Here is a 21,470-nt window from a genome sequence, read left to right as displayed (position 1 = left end):
CATAAATTAACAATACACTTGTCTATTAAACTGAATATACAACATTTTTCTCAAAAGCTGCAGTTGTAATTACTTTTGCGAAAATGCATAGTCAGTTGATGAATATGGATAATATTTCCCTCATAACTTTATCCCATAAAATATTTAGATATCATAATAAAGTTGATGCAAATTATTTAATTAAAATCCCCACAATTCTTAGGCTAGAGTTAAGATTAATGTGTTATATGTGTGCTTCTTTGTACTTGTTAAAAATAAAGTGATTTTGGCTATTATGCAGAGAGTGAAAAATATAATTTCCTTAACTTTTCACTTCCTTGCTTTGATAGCACCTGGGTTTTGCAAATTATACATGGCTGTTACTTAGCAGCCTTGACTGTTTTAAAAATAATATTGTGTTTTTGAAATACCTAACATGATGTATTTGTAGACAGTTATATTTTGTTTAATCTAAACATCTGGTTCTACTGTTAATTCCTAAATAATCCTTTGACTATTTCTTATCCTAGAATTAATTATACAAATGTTTGAGTTTGTTCCAACATTCTGTCGAAATTAACCATTAAGTGTCACATGTGGTGGTATGTATGTGGGAACACATTAGCTAAGTTACACCAGTATGTACTAAGGTCCTTATTCAGCATAGCACTTTTGCATATGCTTAAATCCCATTGAAATAGCAATATAGAGTGCACCTGACTGGCTCTGCTGGCAAGAGAGGGAGAAATGGTGTCATGGCCTGGATCTCTCCAAGTTCCCTTTGGAGAGATGTATGTTTAGGAAGTGGAATAATCTATCCAGGGAAATATGAAAAACTCCAGTGTGGGATCACTGAAAATAGACTGAACACACCAGTGCAATGTATGTTCTTGGTAGAGCATATGTCCGATTAAAGCTTTTACGGTTGCAAAGGTAACATTCACAAACACAAAGTGAGAGACGAGGTGGGTGAGGGAATATCTTTTATTGGACCAACTTCTGTTGGTGAGAGAGACAAGCTTTCGAGCCACACAGAGCTCCTCTTCAGGTCTGGGAAAGGTACTCCGAGGATCACACCTAAATGCAAGGTGGAACAGATTATTTAGCATAACTGGTTAGCACTACTTGAACCAGCTGCTGTTTGTGTGACTTGGGAGTGAGCCAAAAGTAGCTCCTTGTGTTGTGATCCACCCTGTTAGCAAGGGTTAGAGCCCTGCTTAGAGCGATGATGTTCTACTGACAACTGGGCTTTTCTATAAAGGCAAAAAGGTGTGGAGTTTTTTCAACTGACTTAAAAGAACTAGATTGAAAACAACCCTTAATACCAGTGTAGACACCAGTTAACACCTTATTAATCATATTTATTATGATAGTGGAACCATAACCATTAGGGCCAACCCAGAATGGGGCCCCATTGGGCTAGGCACTGTACAGACATAGAGTAGTAGACAAAGTGCTTACAATATAAAGAGACAAGACAGACAGAGGATGGGAAAAGAGGTAGAACACACAAGCGGAGTGAGCAATATGCTGGCAGCAAATGTTGTGTTAGTACTGCTTTCTGTGGCCCCGGAGGAGTTACTTAGGAGGGATCGGCTGAGTGCAGAGATGAGGGAAGGAGGGTGAAAGGGTCAGGGCAGGAAGAAGAGGCGGATAAGAGGGGCAGGTGTGAAGGAGGGAGGAGGTGGGTTGGAGAAAATAGCCAATCAGCACAGCACAGAGAAAACCCAGACAGAACTGGAAAAATGTTCTGAATGTCCAGAGGTCCCTGCTTTGGCTGCTTCTGATGCTACCAACTGGAATCTTTGGCTGGCTACTCAAGGGGAGGCATCACCAGGTGCTAATGCTCCCAGTGTGGTGGTGGTAGTGGGGTCTTTCCTGCACAGTTCTGGGTCCAGCGGGGTGCTGGGAGGAGGGATGGCCCAAACTGCAGTCTCAGATGCTTTGGATCCATTTGCTCCTACTACCTGGAGTCTCTGCTTTCTCCTCTGCAATTTTGCTCCAAAGTCACATAGTGGAGGGGTAGGGAGGGGAGGAACCAACTGAGATCATTCAAGTTGGTTGTGTTGCATGGCGTGATGGTACGCCACCAGCTCAGAGGCTTTAAAGGTATTAAACTGTGTCTACATGGACATGAAGGGCTATTTTTAATCAAGTTAAGCTAACTCTATTGCAAAACACACCGTTTTATATTACACAAAATGTATGTTAAAAGAACATTAAGGTTGCAAAGTCAAACACTCAAAAGTTATGAAATGCAAGAATGAAGATTGCTTGTGCAACCTTAACGTTGCCCTCTTGGATGTATGTGTTATGATACAGTCTTTAATTACATGACCACATACCACTTCTTCCACAGGACCCCTGCCTCATTCAGTGCACAGGATAGATGGTGCTCACTGAATGAGCAGCTATTCAAAATTTTGTTTTATCCTTGTTTAATGCAAAGTCTATTCCCTATTTACTGTATGCTATTCAAACCCTGAAGACAGATTTATTAATTTCTTCACTGGCTTTTCTATGGTACTCATCACTATCATATCAGAGTGCTTCAGAAACATCAATGAATTTAAACTCTCAAAAACTCTGTGAGGTAAGGAGGTAGTATTATTCCCATTTTACAGATGGCAAACTAAGGCATGGAGAGATTAAGTTTAAAAGTATCCACTAATTTTGGGTGCCCAATCTGAGACACTTAGTACCTGATTTTTCAGAGTATTTAGCATTATATAGGACTTTATATGTCCAAAGCCCAGCTTCTAGTGACATCATTTGCAGCTGTGAACGCTCAGTGCTTCTCTAAATTAGATCCCAGAGTCTCAGGTCAGGTACCCAGAACATGAGGAATACACAATTAGTGACCACTTGTGAAAAGTTTGGTTTACGTGATTTGCTTAGCATCACATAGGAACTCTGTGGCAAAGACAGGGATAGAGACAGTTCTCTGGGGCAGCATTCAACCGCCTTAATCATGAGACCATCCTTTCTCTTCCTGCAATCCCCTGCCTCATTCACAACACAACTTCCAAATTCTGCAAAAATGAGGCAGAAGTTCAACAGACAACCCTTTTGTTCACTATACAACCCTGATTCATCCCCAGAGCAGCTCCATCTAGAGTTCAGTTTCAAGCTATTTTCTCATGTAATCTGAAATACAGTATTCAATCTTTTCGGTCTTTGTCCTGTGTCCTGACCGATCAGTGGTCGGGATGCAATTTGTCCCGATATTTTGCTCTGCCGGCATTTTTTTTCCCTCCGCTGGCGGACACCCCTCCGCCACTCCCCCCCCCCCCCCCCCGCCCAGTGTCCCGATATTTTCTTCCTGTCATCTGGTCACCCTAGCTCCACCCTGGGCACTGAAGGAGGCAGAGGTTTTGTGGAAAAAATCGTATGTGATCATGTAATTAAACACTGTATCAGAATGCATATGCAGAAGGGGGCCGAATTAAGGTTGCACAAGTGCTAGAGCTTTCGAAAGAAAAGATCACCAGAATTTTTTTAACATTGAAAAACAACGTATTTTTCCCAAACCTCATTCTTGGAAACCACAGAACTGTTTTGGCTGAAATTGTCCAAAGCAGTTCAGCCCGAGGTAGACACATGGCATGAAAAATTTCAGCCTGAGTCATTAAAGTCTGGTAAAGTTATAAGCAATCGAAAACTGGCTTTTATAATGGGAAGTGGTGGATAAAAGGCAGGGCTCTATTAACACCAAAAATCTTGCTTTGGGAATACATCAAAGAATTTTTTAAAAATAGCACAGCAGTAGGTATTCAACAAATAGAATATCAAGCACACCAACAAACTAAGACTAAACTTTTAAGGTTCTTAACATGTCTCTAGTTCATAGCCTATTACTATGGCCTCGTGGACTAAGCTATAAGATTTCTGGAAAGGGTAGTGGCTCTTCACTGCAAAATAAACCTGGAACTAGAGGTGCTGGGGGGCTGCCGCACCCGCGGGCTTGAAGTAGTTTCCATTATATACAGAGTTTAGAGTTTGGTTCAATGGCTCTCAGCACCCTCAGTATACAAATTGTTCCAGCACCCCTGTGTAGATGAGTTGATTCACTGTATGAACCATCTCAGAAAAAAACAGAATCAGCATGTATTACCCAAGTAATGAAATTTGTTGAAGATATTAAGACACAAAGCAGGAGGAAAAAAACATAATTTAAAAACAAAATAGACTAGTCAGTCTGTAGCATGTATTATGCTACAATGTATTATGAAAGCAGCTTGGCAAACTGAGAAAATGTCCATATCTGTAACATTTCACAGTTGCTTGTTATACTAATGCATAATTTCCACACAATTGCATTTCATAACTAGATTTCTACCTGCACACTGTTAGTGCTCTATTACACAACAAATATGAATATGAGAAAAACTTTCTTCAGTGTACCATTGTTTATACAGCAAGATATACTAGTGTTGGATGTTTTGATGAGGTTATGGGCAAATATTGATTCCTCCAGGTACTTGCTTTATTGAGAGCACTCTGACCAGCACAAACTGATCTCCTCAGAAGTGTCATTTTCTGGAAATGGGATGCCATCCCAGCATCAACGCCCTGATTCAGCATTAATTTTAAGCATGTGACTAGTCTCATTGACTTCAGTGAAACTACTCGTGCTTAAATACCCTGCTGAATCAGGGCCTAACCAATGAGTATTCCCCAAAAGGTTCAATTGTGCCCAGGGCCGGCTCCAGGGTTTTGGCCGCCCCAAGCAGCCAAAAAAAAAAAAAAAAAGCCATGATCTGCGGCGGCAATTCGGTGTAAGGTCCTTCGCTCCGAGCAGGAGTGAAGGACCATCCGCCGAATTGCCGCTGAATAGCTGGACCTGCCGCCCCTCTCCGGAGTGGCCGCCCCAAGCACCAGCTTGCCAAGCTGGTGCTGGAGCCGGCCCTAATTGTGGCCCTGAGCTGTAGATGGTGTAGAGCCACACTGCCTGAGGGAGAGCAGGGGAGGTATTGTGTTTCAGAATGGTGTTGCCAGCCTGTTCTGCCTCTTCTGCTATGTATTAGCTTGTAAATGTTTGTAGCTGGAGGTGAAGAAAATGCTGACGTGCTGAGAAGAGCTGAATGAATAACATGAAAATGTGAACATTTAGCTTCCCTCTGCTCACAGACTGTCTATGAGGAAGTCATAATTCCCTGGAAGGTATTCATTCACATTTCTGCAAGAATTTTTCCTTCCTGGATTGTCACAAACAGTTTTTTGCAAGTATCTATATTTGATATTTGAAATTCAAGCTACATTGTAGTTGTGATTGATCACAAAAGTCACATGGGATTGTTTCTGTTCCCTAATAGGACAAGCATAATTCTTTTATATAATTGAATTTTCTAGTGCAAATACCTGAGAGACTTCACGTTCCATAAAGACTAGAGTGTGCAAGTTTAAATTGGGCTTGTTGTGTGCATGTGTTCTAATAAATAATAATACCTAGCTCTTATATAGTGCTATTCATCAGTAGATATCAAAGAACTTTTCAAAGGAAATCCATAGCATTATCCCCATTTTACACCTGGATAAAGTGAGGCACAGGTAGGGGCATGACTTGTCCAAGGCCACTAGGAGGCCTTGGGCAGAGCTGGGAATAGAAATACAGGTCTCCTGAGTCCCAGTCTAGTGCTCTTTCTACTATTCCACACTACTTAATCTCAATTGCAGACTAGAATCCTGGAAGATATAGACCTGGAAAGGATATACGCAGTGTGCAGAGTAACTACATCAACTTGGAGTGAAATTTCTAACTAGCTAAGAAAAAATCATGCCAGTAGAGGTAGATTACTATAATTAGTTAGAAAAAAATGTGATTTGAATTCTGGATTTTTAAAATATTTCTAATTTATGAACCAACTGCTTTCTTCTTCTGCTACCTTTTACAATATTTATTAATGCATATGTTAAGAGGTGCCACCTTGTGGATTTCAGAGGCGCTTTGTAAAAAATGCTTAGACAAACATTTGATGAGCACAGTCTCATTAAATTTTGTCTGAACAGTATGTTTTGTTGTGTTTTTTAAATATCTCTGATATATTCTCAATTCTGTATTTCAGTTATGGAGATTTAGTTCTATACTGTTAATGAAGATTTCAGAAAGGGATATTTTCTTCCAGTCTCTCATACAGGTGGAATGCTGTTTACTGTTCGTTATGGAAGTCAAGTTTGGCTAACTCCCATAGTGCCTAGTGAGTAGCATGAGGTTTATTTAAATAAACAGTGCTTTGGAAAGAAGAGGTCTGGCTAAAGTTAGGGATTGCAAGTCAACCTTTAGTTCTTGGATTTATTAGGACTGCTTTCTGTATCTTGAGCATTGACCATAACCAGATGAAATTGCCATTTGACAAGTCAGCTTGGGATTTTATCCGTCAGAGAGGGAAACACTGGCAGTGGATAACATTGGACATTTATCACCTCCAAGTTGTTCCTTTACGGCTGTACTTTTCATATCTTCCATTCTAAGTATAGAGAATAAAGCTCACTGAAACAGGAGGTTATTGGTTTATGGGAAATTTCACTTTTTCCGTATTTGGTTTCATTTTGAATCAGAACAAATCCATCTTTTTAAAATTCCTATGAACCAGAAATCCTGGGGGAGGAGGGGTAATTGTTTAGGAGACACCAACAAGTATGGTTTCTACTCCCTGGGACCCTCACAGCCGCTGAATAAAATCAACATTCTTATCAGTTTTACTCAGCAGCTGCCAGAGTTACCAGGGTCTTTGGCTCCCAGGCAGGAGCAGCTTGAGGGACTATAAGAAGAGAGTGTCAGGCTGAAAGAGCTAATCCTCAGAGCAACCAGGAGGAGGTTCTGCCAAGCAGTGAGTAGAGGTTCTATGACAATGGTGCAATAATAAGACATTAGAAGTTCTGTAGTTTTGTGCCTCTTAATGTCAGGAATGGCGCATAGGGGTCTTCTTACCATGGGGACTGTCAAAAGTCAGGTAGGATATAAGAATGGTCTGTATTTTTAATGTGGGTTTAATGATGAGTAAGTGAAAGTATAATTATAGAATTGTAGGACTGAAAAGATTGAGAGTTCATCTCCCTCCTCCTTGTAACAACCTTTCATGTATTTAATAACTGTTATGTCCCCTCTCAGTCTTCTTTTCTTCAGGCTAAACAAACTGAATTTTTTTCAATCTTTCCTCATAGGTCATGTTTTCTAGATCTTTAATAATTTGTGTTGCTCTTCTCTGGACTTTCTCCAATTTGTCCACAACTTTCCTGAAACGTGGTGCCCAGAACGGGACACAATACTCCAGTTAAGGCCTAATCAGCCTGGAGTAGAGTGGCAGAATTACTTCTCGTGTCTTGCTTACAACACTTCTGCTAATACATCCCAGAATGATGTTTGCTTTTTTTGCAAGTGTTACACTGTTGACTCATATTTAGCTCGTGATGCACTATGACTCCCAGATCCCTTTCTGCAGCACTCCTTCCTAAGCAGTCATTTCCAATTTTGTATATGTGCAGCTGATTGTTCCTTCCTGCATTTTCGTTATTGAATTTCATCCTACTTACTTCAGATAATTTTTCCAGTTTGTCCAGATCATTTTGAATGTTAACCTTATTCTCCAAAGCACTTGCAACCCCTCTCAGCTTGGTATTGTCCACAAACTTAATAAGTGTACTCTATGCCATTATCTAAATCATTGCTGAAAATATTGAACAGAACCAGACTCAGAACTGATCCCTGCAGGACTGCATTCGATATGCCCTTCCAGCTTGACTGTGAACCACTAATAACTAATCTCTGGGAGCGGCTTTCCAATCAGTTATGCACTCACCTTATAGTAGCTCCATCTAGGTTGTATTTCCCTACTTTGTTTGTGAGAAGGTCATACGAGGTAGTATCAAAAGCCTTACTAAAGTCAAGATATGCCACATCTACCACTTTCTCCCTATCCATAAGGCTTGTGACCCTGTCAAAGAAAGCTACTAGGTTCGTTTGACATAATTTGTTCTTGACAAATCATACTGACTGTTATTTATCTTCTAGATGTTTGCAAATTGATTGCTTAATTATTTGCTCCATCACCTTTCCAGGTACAGAAGCTAGGCTGACTGGTCTTTAATTCCCTGGGTTGTCCTTATTTCCCTTTTTATAGATGGGCACTATATTTGCACCTTTCCAGTCCTCTGGAATCTCTCCCATCTTCCATGACTTTTCAAAGAGAATCACTAATGGCTCAGATAGGGTCATGCTAGAAGAACATGACAAAAGATTGAATACTGTATTTCAAATTACATGAGAAAAAAGCTTGAAACTGAACAAAACCAAATGCCTTTAAAAATATGGAAATCAGGTACTTAGAAAAATATGTCTAAAGGAATAATACCTTCAGAAAACGTATTACAAAAACAAAACTAGATAACTGGTAGCACAGAATGTAAAAGAAGTGTTGGGTGATGAGAGTGATTATTTTAGTGGATAGATGCATCCCAAGGCATCTAGCAAAAACAACTTTTCTAAGATGGCTCAGAGGACATGGAGTGCACACGAACAGCAAACCATTATGAAAAATGGGATGCTTGGAAAAAAATTCTCACACACTACCAGTGTTATAGTACTTTGATGAGTAACTGCTAAATAAGGTTCTTAGGAGTGCTTCACAAGATGGGGTGCATGTGCACGTGTAATGAGTTAAAACTCCCAGCAAAATTAGACCTTGCAACCTTGATCTCAATTGAGTATTAAGGCAAAGAAATTAAAAAGGAAATAACTGCATATAAACTTGCTACAGTCACTCAGAGGTCTCTCATGTAATGTGGAAGTTCATGTAGACAGAGGCTACAAAAAAAGAAATTCTACAAAGTTGTTGTGATGTTGCACTCCAGAAGCTTTATGAAAATATGCTTATGATGTAACTGGAATATGCTTTATGCAAAAGGTATCTTGTAAGGTATCATTACAAAGGTTATAATCTACTGTGTGTGTTCATCCTATTTGTTTTCATGTTTTATTTCTATGTCTGGAGGTAGGACAATAAGATATAAACTTGTATTACTGATGTAAACATATTAAGTGGAAGCCATTAAGGGTGCTTCAGAATCAATGACCTGTAAATGGCTCTGTTTACTTGCAAACCTTCCTGTGTACATAGCAAGCCCAGGAAGAATGGAGGCTGGGGTCTCACAGGACATGTGACCATGTCACATGATACTAAAATCCATCTTAAATCTGGTACTTTTCCATTTAGAAGGAGAGGTGGGGACCCAGAGAGACAAAAGATTTCCACCTTGTGCCAAAGCTATAAAAGGGGGTGGAGCAGAAGAAAGGAGGCGGCCAGTCATCAGAAAACCCTTGCTTACCACCTAAAATATCTGCTGGAACAAACAAGGACTGTATCAGTGGACAGGATTGGGCCCAGACTAGGAAGGAGTCTAGTCTGTGAAAGAAGCTTATTGGAACATCTCTGAGGGTAAGATATTACCTGTAATCAGTTTCTTAATGGATTAGGTTTAGACTTGCGTGTTTTTGCTTTATTTTGTTTGGTGAATTACTTTGTTCTCTCTGTTATTACTTGAAACCACTTAAATTCTACTTTTTATACTTAATAAAATCACTTTTGTTTATTATTGAACCCAGAGTAAGTGATTAATACCTGGGGGAGCAAACAGCTGTGCATATCTCTCTATGAGTATTATAGAGGGCGGACAATTTATGAGTTTATCCTGTATAAGCTTTATACAGAGTAAAATGGATTTATTTGGGGTTTGGATCCCATTGGGACTGAGTGTCTGGGTGCTGCAGAGGTAACATGCTGAGCTGTTTTTGGTTAAAGTCTGCAGCTTTGGGGGCATGGCCCAGACCCTGAGTCTGTGTTGCAGCAGCCTAGCATGTCTGGCTCAACAAGGCAGAGTTCTGGAGTCCCAAGCTGGCAGGGAAAATGAGCTCAGAGGTAATTCCAGCACATCAGGTGACAGTCCCAAGGGGGTCTCTGTGATTGAACCCATCACAGTTGTAGACTGTTGTTAAGGGAAACCAAATCATATTGCTTTCTGTGTTAACATATCAGATTTGAAAGTGTTTACATGAAGGACATAGTGGTACTGAACTATCAAAAAGACATAGACAAATGTCAATATTTTGAACCAGTTTAACTATGGACAGAGACTAATAGCACAGTGAAATAGATTGCTATATGTAGAGTTAAGGAACATAGGTAGTAGGGAAGATCTGTATGTATGTATGTGAGCTATAAAGCAACATGATTGAAATGTGATAAAATATCTTCAGAGCTATTATTTGGCAGGAGCATTCAATAAAAATGCCCATTAGCAAAAGGTGTATCCCCTATTTTGAATAAATAGAGCAAAACAATGATTGAGAAAGACTTTGTTTTTCTTTTGAAGCTTAAGCGAGCATCTAAATTGCCAGGTAATTCTGTGGGTCATATCAGGCAATCTACCAAGAAGAGAGGGGTAAACTGCAGTGCTGATTGAGATCAGTTATACCAGATCATACTTGGTACATAGAGATGCTCGGAAAATTTGGTGAAAAGTGAAAATTTTGCTAATCAGTGAGAAAAACAAACAAACAAACAAAAACCAACCCTCCCTCCCCCCCACCCCCAGCCAAAAACCCCACACACACCTATCATTGGTATTATAACCAATTTAGGAACTGAAGTTTTGATCATTAACCAAAAATTTGAAAAATAAAGGGAATGAATGAGTCAACATGCCACCAACTAGCTGAAGAAATGATCTTGAAATAAATGAAGTTTGAAAACCTGAGTACCATAAAGTATGTTAATAGTGAAACAGCTAGTACTCCAGAGATTACAGAGACACACATTCTGGGCACGCTATTCACAGATGGTAGATTTTAAGGCCAGAAGGGACCATTATGTTCATGTAGTCTGACTTTCTGCATATACAGGCCATCGAATTTCAACAAGCGATTCTGGCATCAAGCCTGGTGGCTTCTGGTTGAGCTAGAGTAGATTATCCAATCTTGATTTTAAAAATTCAAGTAAAAGAGAACCCCCCACATACCTAGGTAAACCGATTATCCCATAGTTTAAAAATGTATGCCTTATTTCTAGTCTGAATTTGTCTAACTTCTGCTTCCATCCATTTGATCTTTCTCTGACTTTGTCTGGTAGATTTAAAAAATATCTACTAACAGAAATCTTCTCCCCACATAGGTGTTTACAGAATATGATCAAGCTACCTTTTAATCTCTTGGATAAACTAAATAAATTGAGTTTCTTTAGTCTCTCCCTGCAAGGCAGGTTTTTCAGTTCTGGGAGCTGATGTTCATTTGGTTATCCACCATGGTCCTAAATCTTTTCCTGAGTCACTGCTTTTCACAATACAGTCCCCCATCCTATAAATGTGACATGCATTTTTGGTTTTGAGATATGTGCCCTTGCTTTTTGTATTAGAATATCTCCAAAGATAAACTTGCTAACTGATTTGCAATGTTTAATGTTAGTTTTGACAAAAGAAATGTATTGAGTTACTCCTGCATCAAAAACACAGGAAGCACCACAGGAGTGAGTGATGACAAAAGTGATGACTCACTTGGATCACTCCAAAATGATTAAGGCTGTACTGAAAGGAGAACAATAAAAGCTGAGTAGAATTTTGCTGGCCTCTCAGAGTGCTTCTAGACAATAGAGGTAAAATGAAATATGTTCTTTATGCAAATCATGTGTTAGTAGAAGTACAAAAATCTAAATCTATATTTCTCTATCTTAAACCAACCATATATTTTATGGACCAAATCCTGTGGTCCTTACAACTCAATAAAAAGTGCTCATTAGTTGATTAGGCATTTTGGCATTAGATTTGAATGTAACATCATAAGGTGATCTGTCTTCATATTCGTCTGGTAAGTAGATTGTTCTCAAATAAAAAAAGTTTTATTGTAAACTAACAGTATTAAATCATGTACCTTATTTGCATAATTTCCTACCACTTACCATTTTCAGTTGATAAAGGCCCCTTTAAAAAAAAAACATTCAACACAGTAATTGCAAGCTTCAGCATTTTGTCAACACGGATTCTTGGATTTTTGCTTCAGTAAATTTTAGAATTGGATAAAGCTGATTAGAAAAACAGAACACATAATTAAACATTTATGCTTTACTTTAATCAACAACTGTTATAAGATAGCTTTTACTGGCATTTCTGGTGGGGCTGGAAGGTGTTACAATAGCTGCAGAGATTGCTGTAGCCATAGTTGCATTAGCAGTCCTGTGATAGTTTTGCTTCTGCTTTGTGGACTCGGAGAAGGATTCCGTCCCACCCAATACCAAATCTGAGGAAGCAAAAAGTTAAGAAATCTGGGAAATATATGTAAATGAGGCAATACCCTAATTTGCATACTTGGGACCAACGCATAATTACATCAGCTACATAAATCATGTCAGCTGTCCAGATTACTCAGGTCCAAATGTCTCACCATTAATTATTTCTAATTTCTTTTTGATGACAGAAGAACATAATTAAAAGGCCAGGTCTCCATATTGTTCCTCCCACCCATGAAGGGTCATTGTCTCCCCTTGGCCAGATCTTCCACCCAGACCAATAATGGGTCAGCAGGGGGCAGCATGATGAATAAGTTGATGTTCTTGTCGTCCTGCTCATGAAGGTGATGGGTTGCGAGCTGGGAAAGATTCCACAGTTGCTGAAAGGAGTGGGTATCAGGCCAGGGTGTCTGATTCCCTGAGAAGAGTGGTGGTGAAGGCAGTTGATATGTGCATTGGGACCCATCAGCTGTAAGGACCCATAAAGCCTTAGCAGCTGAAGTACCGACTGTGCTTGCTCAGCCATTGTGCCCCTGGTGATACTGGGTCAGTTACGGGCTAGTACCACAGCATGCTGGAGGCTCTAAGAAAGACCAGGGGGCTGAGGCCCCATACCAGCTAGGGCTAGCATCTGACAAAACAGAGACACAGCCTAGTCACCTCTCTGCCCACACACAGATCTACTACAACCTTTGTGATGAGGCTGTGCTGTCCCTAAGCCTTCCCTGGCCCCTGAGAAGTACAGATTTGGTCAAAATGACACCCTACATAGACCCTTTCTAGTCACCACTTCATGGTTTTGAGTGCAGTCTCCTTGGCTGAAATCCACCAGGAAACTTAATCATAGTGATGTTGTCTCAAGTGTCACCCCTGCAGCTCTGCCAGTGAAAAGGGGACATTGTAGTAGCTGATTAGGAGCCAGGAGCAGGGTGTCAGAAATCAGGAGTTTCCTGGGCAAACCAGGAAACTCCCTATGCCCTGCCTGTTTACTTGAACTGTGCACAGGGACTAAGATTTGGCCGTAATGTATTACCTAGCTAATACTGTGTCAGTGCTAATTCATCCCTTCTGTTCAACGCATGAAATACACAGAGCCAAATCAATCAAACTGAGCATCTTCCTCACTGAGCTCATAGACAGATTTTATACTAAAATTACAAAATTAACAGTGAGCCTCTGGTAATAGATGTCTAATTACCAATTTAATGACTGACTTCTTTGTCCATCTCCCCCGCGCCTCCCCCCCGCCACAATTGTAAACTGAGATGCAAAACAACTGCTAAAAATTATGACAGTGTCACTTGTACCACAGGCTATGCATAAAGTACAGTAGCCAGCAATCATCTAGCTCCACTTGCCAAGGCCCATATGTGTAGGAGACTGTGTGGCAAAGACTCAAAAAGAGAGAGACAAAAATATTCAGACAGGAAACTTCCTTCTGTAAGCTCAGTGTAATAGTTCTTGTTTGATGTAAACAGTTTACATGAAGATACCTCCAATTAGTGTGGAAGGCTGGTAACTAAAATGAGTGACATCTCTCAGAATAAGTGACATTTGAGAAGTATGCCAGTGCCATCAAAACTCAGGGGGACAGCTCATCAGCTGAAGTAAATCAGCATGGCTTTATTGCATTCAGTGCAGCCATGTCAATTTACCCCAACTGAGGATCTGGCCCAGAGATTCTTGCATATTTCTTGGCAATTATTTTATTCTGTGGCTGGAAACAAGTAGGTTATTGCATCTTGGAGGTTTCTGAACAAATGCCTTTGAGTACATGGTAGGAGAGGGATAGCAAGGGAATAATAATAGGGAGATAATACGGTGCACAGACAATCCAGGAAGTTTTTGGAAAATGTAGGGGACAATTTCCTGGTGCAAGTACTGGAGGAACCAACTAGGGGCAGAGCTCTTCTTGACCTGCTGCTCACAAACAGGGAAGAATTAGTAGGGGAAAGCAAAAGTGGATGGGAACCTGGAAGGCAGTGACCATGAGATGGTCGAATTCAGGATCTGACACAAGAAAGAAAGGAGAGCAGCAGAATAGAGACCGTGGACTTCAGAAAAGCAGACTTTGACTCCCTCAGGGAACTGATGGGCAGAATCCTCTGGGAGAATAACATGAGGGGCAAAGGAGTCCACGAGAGCTGGCTGTATTTTAAAGAATCCTTATTGAGGTTGCAGGAACAAACCATCTTGATGTGTAGAAATAATAGTAAATATAGCAGGCGACCGGCTTGGCTTAACAGTGAAATCCTTGCTGATCTTAAACACAAAAAAGAAGTTTACAAGAAGTGGAAGCTTGGACAAATGACCAGGGAGGAGTATAAAAATATTGCTCAGGTATGCAGGAGTGAAATCAGGAAGGCCAAATCACACTTGGAGTTGCAGCTAGCAAGAGATGTTAAGAGTAACAAGAAGGGTTTCTTCAGGTATGTTAGCAACAAGAAGAAAATCAAGGAAAGTGTGGGCCCCTTACTGAATGAGGGACAGAGGATGTGGAAAAAGCTAATGTACTCAATGCTTTTTTTGCCTCTGTCTTCACGAACAAGGTCAGCTCCCAGACTACTGCACTGGGCAGCACAGTATGGGGAGGAGGTGACCAGCCCTCTGTGGAGAAAGAAGTAGTTCAGGACTATTTAGAAAAGCTGGATGAGCACAAGTCCATGGGGCCGGATGCGCTGCATCTGAGGGTGCTAAAGGAGTTGGTAGATGTGATTGCAGAGCCATTGGCCAGTATCTTTGAAAACTCATGGGGATCGGGGGAGGTCCCAGATGACTGGAAAAAGGCTAATGTAGTGCCCATCTTTAAAAAAGGGAAGGAGGAGGATCCGGGGAACTACAGGCCAGTCAGCCTCACCTCAGTCCCTGGAAAAATCATGGAGCATGTCCTCAAGGAATCAATTCTGAAGCAGTTAGAGGAGAAAAAAAGTGATCAGGAACAGTCAGCATGGATTCACCAAGGGCAAATCACAGTATTCTTTCCAGCAAGTTAAAGAAGTATGGGCTGGATGAATGGACTATAAGGTGGATAGAAAGCTGTCTAGATCGTCGGGCTCAATGGGTAATGATCAATGGCTCCATGTCTAGTTGGCAGCCGGTATCAAGCGGAGTGCCCCAAGGGTCGGTCCTGGGGCCAGTTTTGTTCAATATCTTCATTAATGATCTGGAGGGTGGCGTGGACTGCACTCTCAGCAAGTTTGCAGATGACACTAAACTGGGAGGAATGGTAGATACGCTGGATGGTAGGGATAGGATACAGAGGGACCTAGACAAATTGGAGGATTGGGCCAAAAGAAACCTGATGAGGTTCAACAAGGACAAGTGCAGAGTCCTGCATTTAGGATGGAAGAATCCCATGCACTGCTACAGCCTAGGAACCGAATGGCTAGGCATCAGTTCTGCAGAAAAGGACCTAGGGGTTACAGTGGACGAGAAACTGGATTTGAGTCAACAGTGTGCCCTTGTTGCCAAGAAGGCTAACGGCATTTTGGGCTGTATAAGTAGGGGCATTGCCAGCAGATCGAGGAATGTGATCATTCCCCTCTATTCGACATTGGTGCGGCCTCATCTGGAGTACTGTGTCCAGTTTGGGCCCCACACTACAAGAAGGATGTGGAAAAATTGGAAAGAGTCCAGCGGAGGGCAACAAAAATGATTAGGGGTCTGGAGCACATGACTTATGAGGAGAGGCTGAGGGAACTGGGATTGTTTAGTCTGCAGAAGAGAAAAATGAGGGGGGATTTGATAGCTGCTTTCAACTACCTGAAAGGGGGTTTCAAAGAGGATGGATCTAGACTGTTCTCAGTGGTACCAGATGACAGAACAAGGAGTAATGGTCTCAAATTGCAGTGGGGGAGGTTTAGGTTCAATATTAGGAAAAACTTTTTCACTAGGAGGGTGGTGAAGCACTGGAATGGGTTACCTAGGGAGGTGGTGGAATCTCCTTCTTTAGAGGTTTTTAAGGTCAGGCTTGACAAAGCCCTGGCTGGTATGATTTAGTTGGGAATTGGTCCTGCTTTGAGCAGGGGGTTGGACTAGATGAACTCCTGAGTCCCTTCCAACCCTGATATTCTGTGATTCTATAGAGATTTAATAGCACCTCTTTTACTTAATTCAACTGAGCCCTTGGCAACAGCACATAACTATTTCCTGTTATTCCCCATTGCTCTTTATTGGTTTCCATGAAGGGAATCTAAATGCTGCATGTGCACTCTTTCAGGGTCTGGATCCCCACCCTTGGGGGTTAGTGTGTTAATGAGTTCAACGGGACTACTCATTTATATAAAGTTTACTTACTGGCTGGAGTGTTTGCAGGATGGTGCCCATATTTAGGCACCTGAATGACCTAAAACAAAAATGACACAAAATACCAAAGCAACAAGGTGGGTGAGGTGATATCTTTTATTGGACCAACTTCTTTTGGTGAGAGAGACAAAACTCTCCTTCAAGGTAGAATAGTCCTTTATTTGTGCTAACTACTTTTGCTAAACAATCTGTTCCACCATACATTTTAGTTGTGATGCTGGAGTACCTTTCCCAGATCTGAAGAAGAGCTCTCTGTGGCTTTAAAGCTTGTCTCTCTCACCAACAGAAACTAGTACAATAAAAGATATTCCCTCACCCACCTTGTCTCTCTAATATCTTGGGACAACATGGCTACAACTACATCGCATATAACAAAATACCAGAGATGACAACTGCAAACCGACTTACAGATTTGTGAATCCATTACCAGGGTACAATATTAAAAAAAATATTTTATCCCTTTTGATAAAAAGAGAACGGAATTTATTTCACCTATCCAGTAAAACTAAGGTCCTTTGCTCTCTTGAACTCAGTCCATAGTAATCAAGCAACCAGACTAAACTTTTACTTTGATTTAAATAACTTTAACAACCTGCTGGGTGACAAGAGACTTACCCCTCAGTGTTTGCAAGAAGCTGGCTGTGAACATGCTTGGTAACGTACGTAGCTGCACTGGAGTTTGTTATATGAGAGCAGCTTCTAAGGTGCTCAGGTGCATAAGTGTAACTCAGTTGCTGTAAACATACCCTTACTTCTCTTAATCTTATTAGGTTCAGACTGCCTGAAATGCTACTTCTGCTCCTTGTTGCTCTGTTAGAAATTAAAGGTAAGATAATTCCTTTCCTACTACTCTTATGAGACTGAATGCACTCCAGTATGAAAAAAATAAAGCATTTTCAATTAGACAATTTTATTTAAAAAAAATATAAATGGTTTATTGTTTAAAGCAGACAACTTATCTTTGATTTCTTGATACTGCTCCCATGTCTAGCCTCAATTACTACAAACTATGAATTCATATTTATTCAATGTAAAATTAAATGTTTACATTTTGTCCTTTTGTAAAAATATTTAGATTAATAAATCTTTGCAAAATCTTTGCAAGCTTCTTGCTAGTAGGAGAATGTATTTCCTTACATTTTAGAAAAAAGTAAACATTTAATTTACTACCAAGCCTTCATTGATTTCATTAATTATCTAATAAGAGATGTATTTGAAATGCTAATATGACACAAAAATAAGCCTTTTCAGTATACACACATTTAAATTTAGCATTATATGTATATGACAGCATCTTGAATATCAAAAAAGATGTCTGAAACAATTATTTCTACTGGAAAAGTTTTAATTAATACTATGATACAGGAAAGCCACAGTATTTTTTTTAAACAAACTTTCCAAAATTATGATTTTTCAGTTCATTAAGATTTCACTTTCAATAATGAAAAGTATTTATCACATTTCGTTGTTTCCTGACCAAAAAAGTGAATAAATGGTTCTTACTGAAATGAGACTGGAAGGAGATAACATTCTTTGTAGAAGTTTGAAAAGTAATCCCATAATAAACAACAGTTTTCAAGTTGAAACTTACCGGTGATTACTAATAAGGTACAGAAATTTTAAATATGGTATTTAGCAAACAAATTTAACAAAATACCATTCTGAGGGAAAAACCATGTCTTGGAGAAAATGTTTGTCCAGAGGACCCGGTGGAAGAAAGATGGAACATGTCATGGAGGCATTTCTCATGAAAAAGGAATTCATGTTATAAAATTCTTTTAAACAAAGTATGGTTTCCTTTGTTGTAGTGGATGGAGGTTTATCAGTGTAAATAATTTTTACTTTAATTTGCTACTTCATTTTTCTTATGTTTTCACCATTTGCTTTACTGTAATAGAGAATATATGATGACTCGCCTTTTAATTACATAGGTTAACACATTTCTTTTATTACTGCAGTTTGGCTGGCTAGAAACAAAAAGTATGAAAGAAGTTATTACTAGAGCACCTGTTACCATACTGTCTATTGCCATATTTATTTATTTTGAGTCCTACCAGAGTAAATGAAAAGGGCATCTACCACTCAGTTTAGGTGCCACTATCATAATTAAAATGCAGACATTAGAACAGCTCCCTTATTGCAACTCCAGTCTCTACATCTGTCTCCTAACCAGCAGTAATCAGCAATAAAAACTTGAAACGATCTCAGCACAAACCATTGTCATAAGGGTAGGTAGGCTTTGCCGCATGCTCCTAATGTGTGTGAGCAAATTCAGGCTGTTTCAGACCCAGGCAGGAAAGGAGTGAATTCCAATGTTATGGGGCAGTCGGAGAGAATTCCTTAGCAGCCACCCCTCTCTCATTCTGAAATGAGAGGGGTGGCTGCTATCTGCAAATGCAGTAGTATGGCACAGAGAAAAAGTGGTCTATCACCAGTGTGACTCCCATACAGACAAGCCCTCAGATAGCTAGGTTCCAAGCACATAGAAATGAAATGAAAAGTGAATTGTCCATCTGCTCCAGCTGGTATCTAATATTAACTTCCCACCCCCAAAATGTTGCTGAATGTCCATATCTTAAATAGAGCACTTCCCTATTGTTTATGGAATGCCATTACAGGGAATCACATTAGGAAACCTCACATTTGTTGCGTGTTTAAAAAAAAAAAATGATGCAGAATAAGAAATGGGTGTTTGTTTTTTGATTGATAATTTTTAGGTATCGATACTGTATGAATGTATTATAAAACCTGAGCACATATATAAATGTACAGTAATCGATTTGGTGATAGCACTTGGTTTTAACAGCTGCTGCTATCTGAGTGATTTATTAATCTTCAGAAGCTACTTTAGGGCTTATCATGAATTACCTGGTGGTATTTAAAAATATGGTATTTTACTGCCCTCTAATGGCCATATATATATAGGCTCTATTTTGTTTCATTTACCTGTTTATAACCGGTCACTGTAACACAGGACAGAGTATTCCAACCAAAAGTAAACTTCATTTAATTATCTCCAAGATTCATAGAGCTGTGAAAAGTAATTCTACTGCAACCTAGGCATGTCGGAGAGGCAAAACCAACGAGTTTGTTAATGAATTAAAAGAAGCCTGTTCGTATCAAAGTCTGCCGACTGACTAAGCTGCAGTTCTGCAGAAAAGGACCTGGGGATTACAGTGGAAGAGAAGTTGAGTAAAAAGAACAGGAGTACTTGTGGCACCTTAGAGACTAACAAATTTATTAGAGCATAAGCTTTCGTGGACTACAGCCCATCCAAAGAAGTGGGCTATAGTCCACGAAAGCTTATGCTCTAATAAATTTGTTAGTCTCTAAGGTGCCACAAGTACTCCTGTTCTTTTTACGGATACAGACTAACACGGCTGCTACTCTGAGAGAAGTTGAGTGCGAGTTAAGAATGTGCCCTTGTGGCCAAGAAGGCTAATCGCATATTGGGCTGCATTAGTAGGAGTATTGCCAGCAGTTCGTGGGAAGTGATTATTCCTCTCTATTGGGCACTGGTGAGGCCACATCTGGAGTACTGCCTCCAGTTTGGGGCCCCCCACTACAGAAAGGATGTGAACAAATTGGAGAGAGTCCAAGGGAGGGCATTGAAAATGATTAGGGGGCTGGGGCACATGACTTATGAGGAGAGGCTGTGGGAACTGGGCTTATTTAGTCTGCAGAAGAGTGAGGGGGGATTTGATAGCAGCCTTCAACTACCTGAAGGGGGGTTCCAAAGAGGATGGATCTTGGATGTTCTCAGTGGTGGCAGATGACAGAACAAGGAGCAATGGTCTCAAGTTGCAGTGGGGGAGGTCTAGGCTGGATATTATCAGGGCTGGCCTTACCATGAAGTGAACTGAGGCAGCCGCCTCAGGTGCCAGACTTGCGGGGGAGGGGAGAGGGCGCCACTAGGACCCAAAGTGTAGAAAATTGTGTCTGCTGCTGGTGTATATGTATTCTCTCTGCTCTCAATGCACAGAGATGGTGGAGTGTTGTGCTGGAGGAAGGAGGGCACAAGAGACATAACAGGCAGGCAGGAGAAAAGGTGAGAGGGAATAACAGAAAGCAGCAGGAGCTGCAGGGAGAGAAAGGAGGCGGAGCCTCTTATGTACCTCTCTAGCACCCCCAGGAGCCTGGACTGAATAACACCAGCTTCTCAGGGAGCTTCCTGTTTCCTGCTGCTTCCCTGAACCCACTTGAGGAGAACAGGCAGTCAACTGAAGTAGTAGGAGCCAGTTAGGCCCTTAAGACACTGATATCTTCCCTCACTCAGGCCCTGCTACCAGCCTGCTTATTTATCCCCTTCAATTGAGTGTTGAGAGCCACTACAGCTGGCACAGAACTGCAGTCATGAGTGAAAGAAGAAAACGCCCCTATGGGGGAACATTCAGAAAAAGAAAGAAAGCAAAGGAAGCTTTTCTATCTAAGCAGGAAGGAGCTCTCCTGAGATACGTAGACACAGATGTTCACAGTGAGCCTTCCAGCCCCAGTGAGGATGTGAGTGGTGAGGAAATGCCAGTTCGTCAGAGTACATGTGACCTGGCAGCTACTGCAGCATCCATATCTCCATCTCAAGTGGATGTAACCATGCACATTCCTGAATAAAAAGTGTAGATCAGAGAAGAGTGTGGTGAAGGCACGAGAAACAGCTGCTGCTGAGTTTAGTTCCTTAAGTCTAGATGATCCAGGACTATGGACCCACTTGAGCAGTAGCCTGAGGGACTTCCTTGTACTGCATGGGCCACAACAAGTGAAAAACTTCATGTTCCCCAAAGACAATGAAAATAGAAGTTTCCATCCAACACATTACTGGCATGAAATCCCCAATGGTGACAAAGTGGAGAGGCCATGGCTTATGTATTCAAAAACCTAGTATGCTGAATACTGTTTTTGTTGCAAACTCTTCCAGTC

At 40.6% G+C, this 21,470-nt stretch overlaps 1 protein-coding gene across 1 annotated transcript in view; it reads left to right on the top strand.

Annotated features, from left to right (window-relative positions):
• Positions 1-6,737: 6,737 nt before the first annotated feature.
• The window catches only part of RXFP2 (relaxin family peptide receptor 2), a 59,443-nt gene continuing 44,710 nt past the window's right edge, over positions 6,738-21,470 (top strand). Inside the window, 3 exon segments of the mRNA XM_054034345.1 lie at positions 6,738-6,809; positions 9,192-9,413; positions 17,327-17,382. The gene's annotated coding sequence lies outside the window, so the exon portion shown is untranslated.

This window comes from Malaclemys terrapin, chromosome 1, assembly GCF_027887155.1.
Source record: "Malaclemys terrapin pileata isolate rMalTer1 chromosome 1, rMalTer1.hap1, whole genome shotgun sequence".
Classification (NCBI taxonomy): domain Eukaryota; kingdom Metazoa; phylum Chordata; order Testudines; family Emydidae; genus Malaclemys; species Malaclemys terrapin.
Note: the sequence above shows the minus strand (reverse complement) of the source record. Positions and strands in the feature narration are given on the sequence as shown.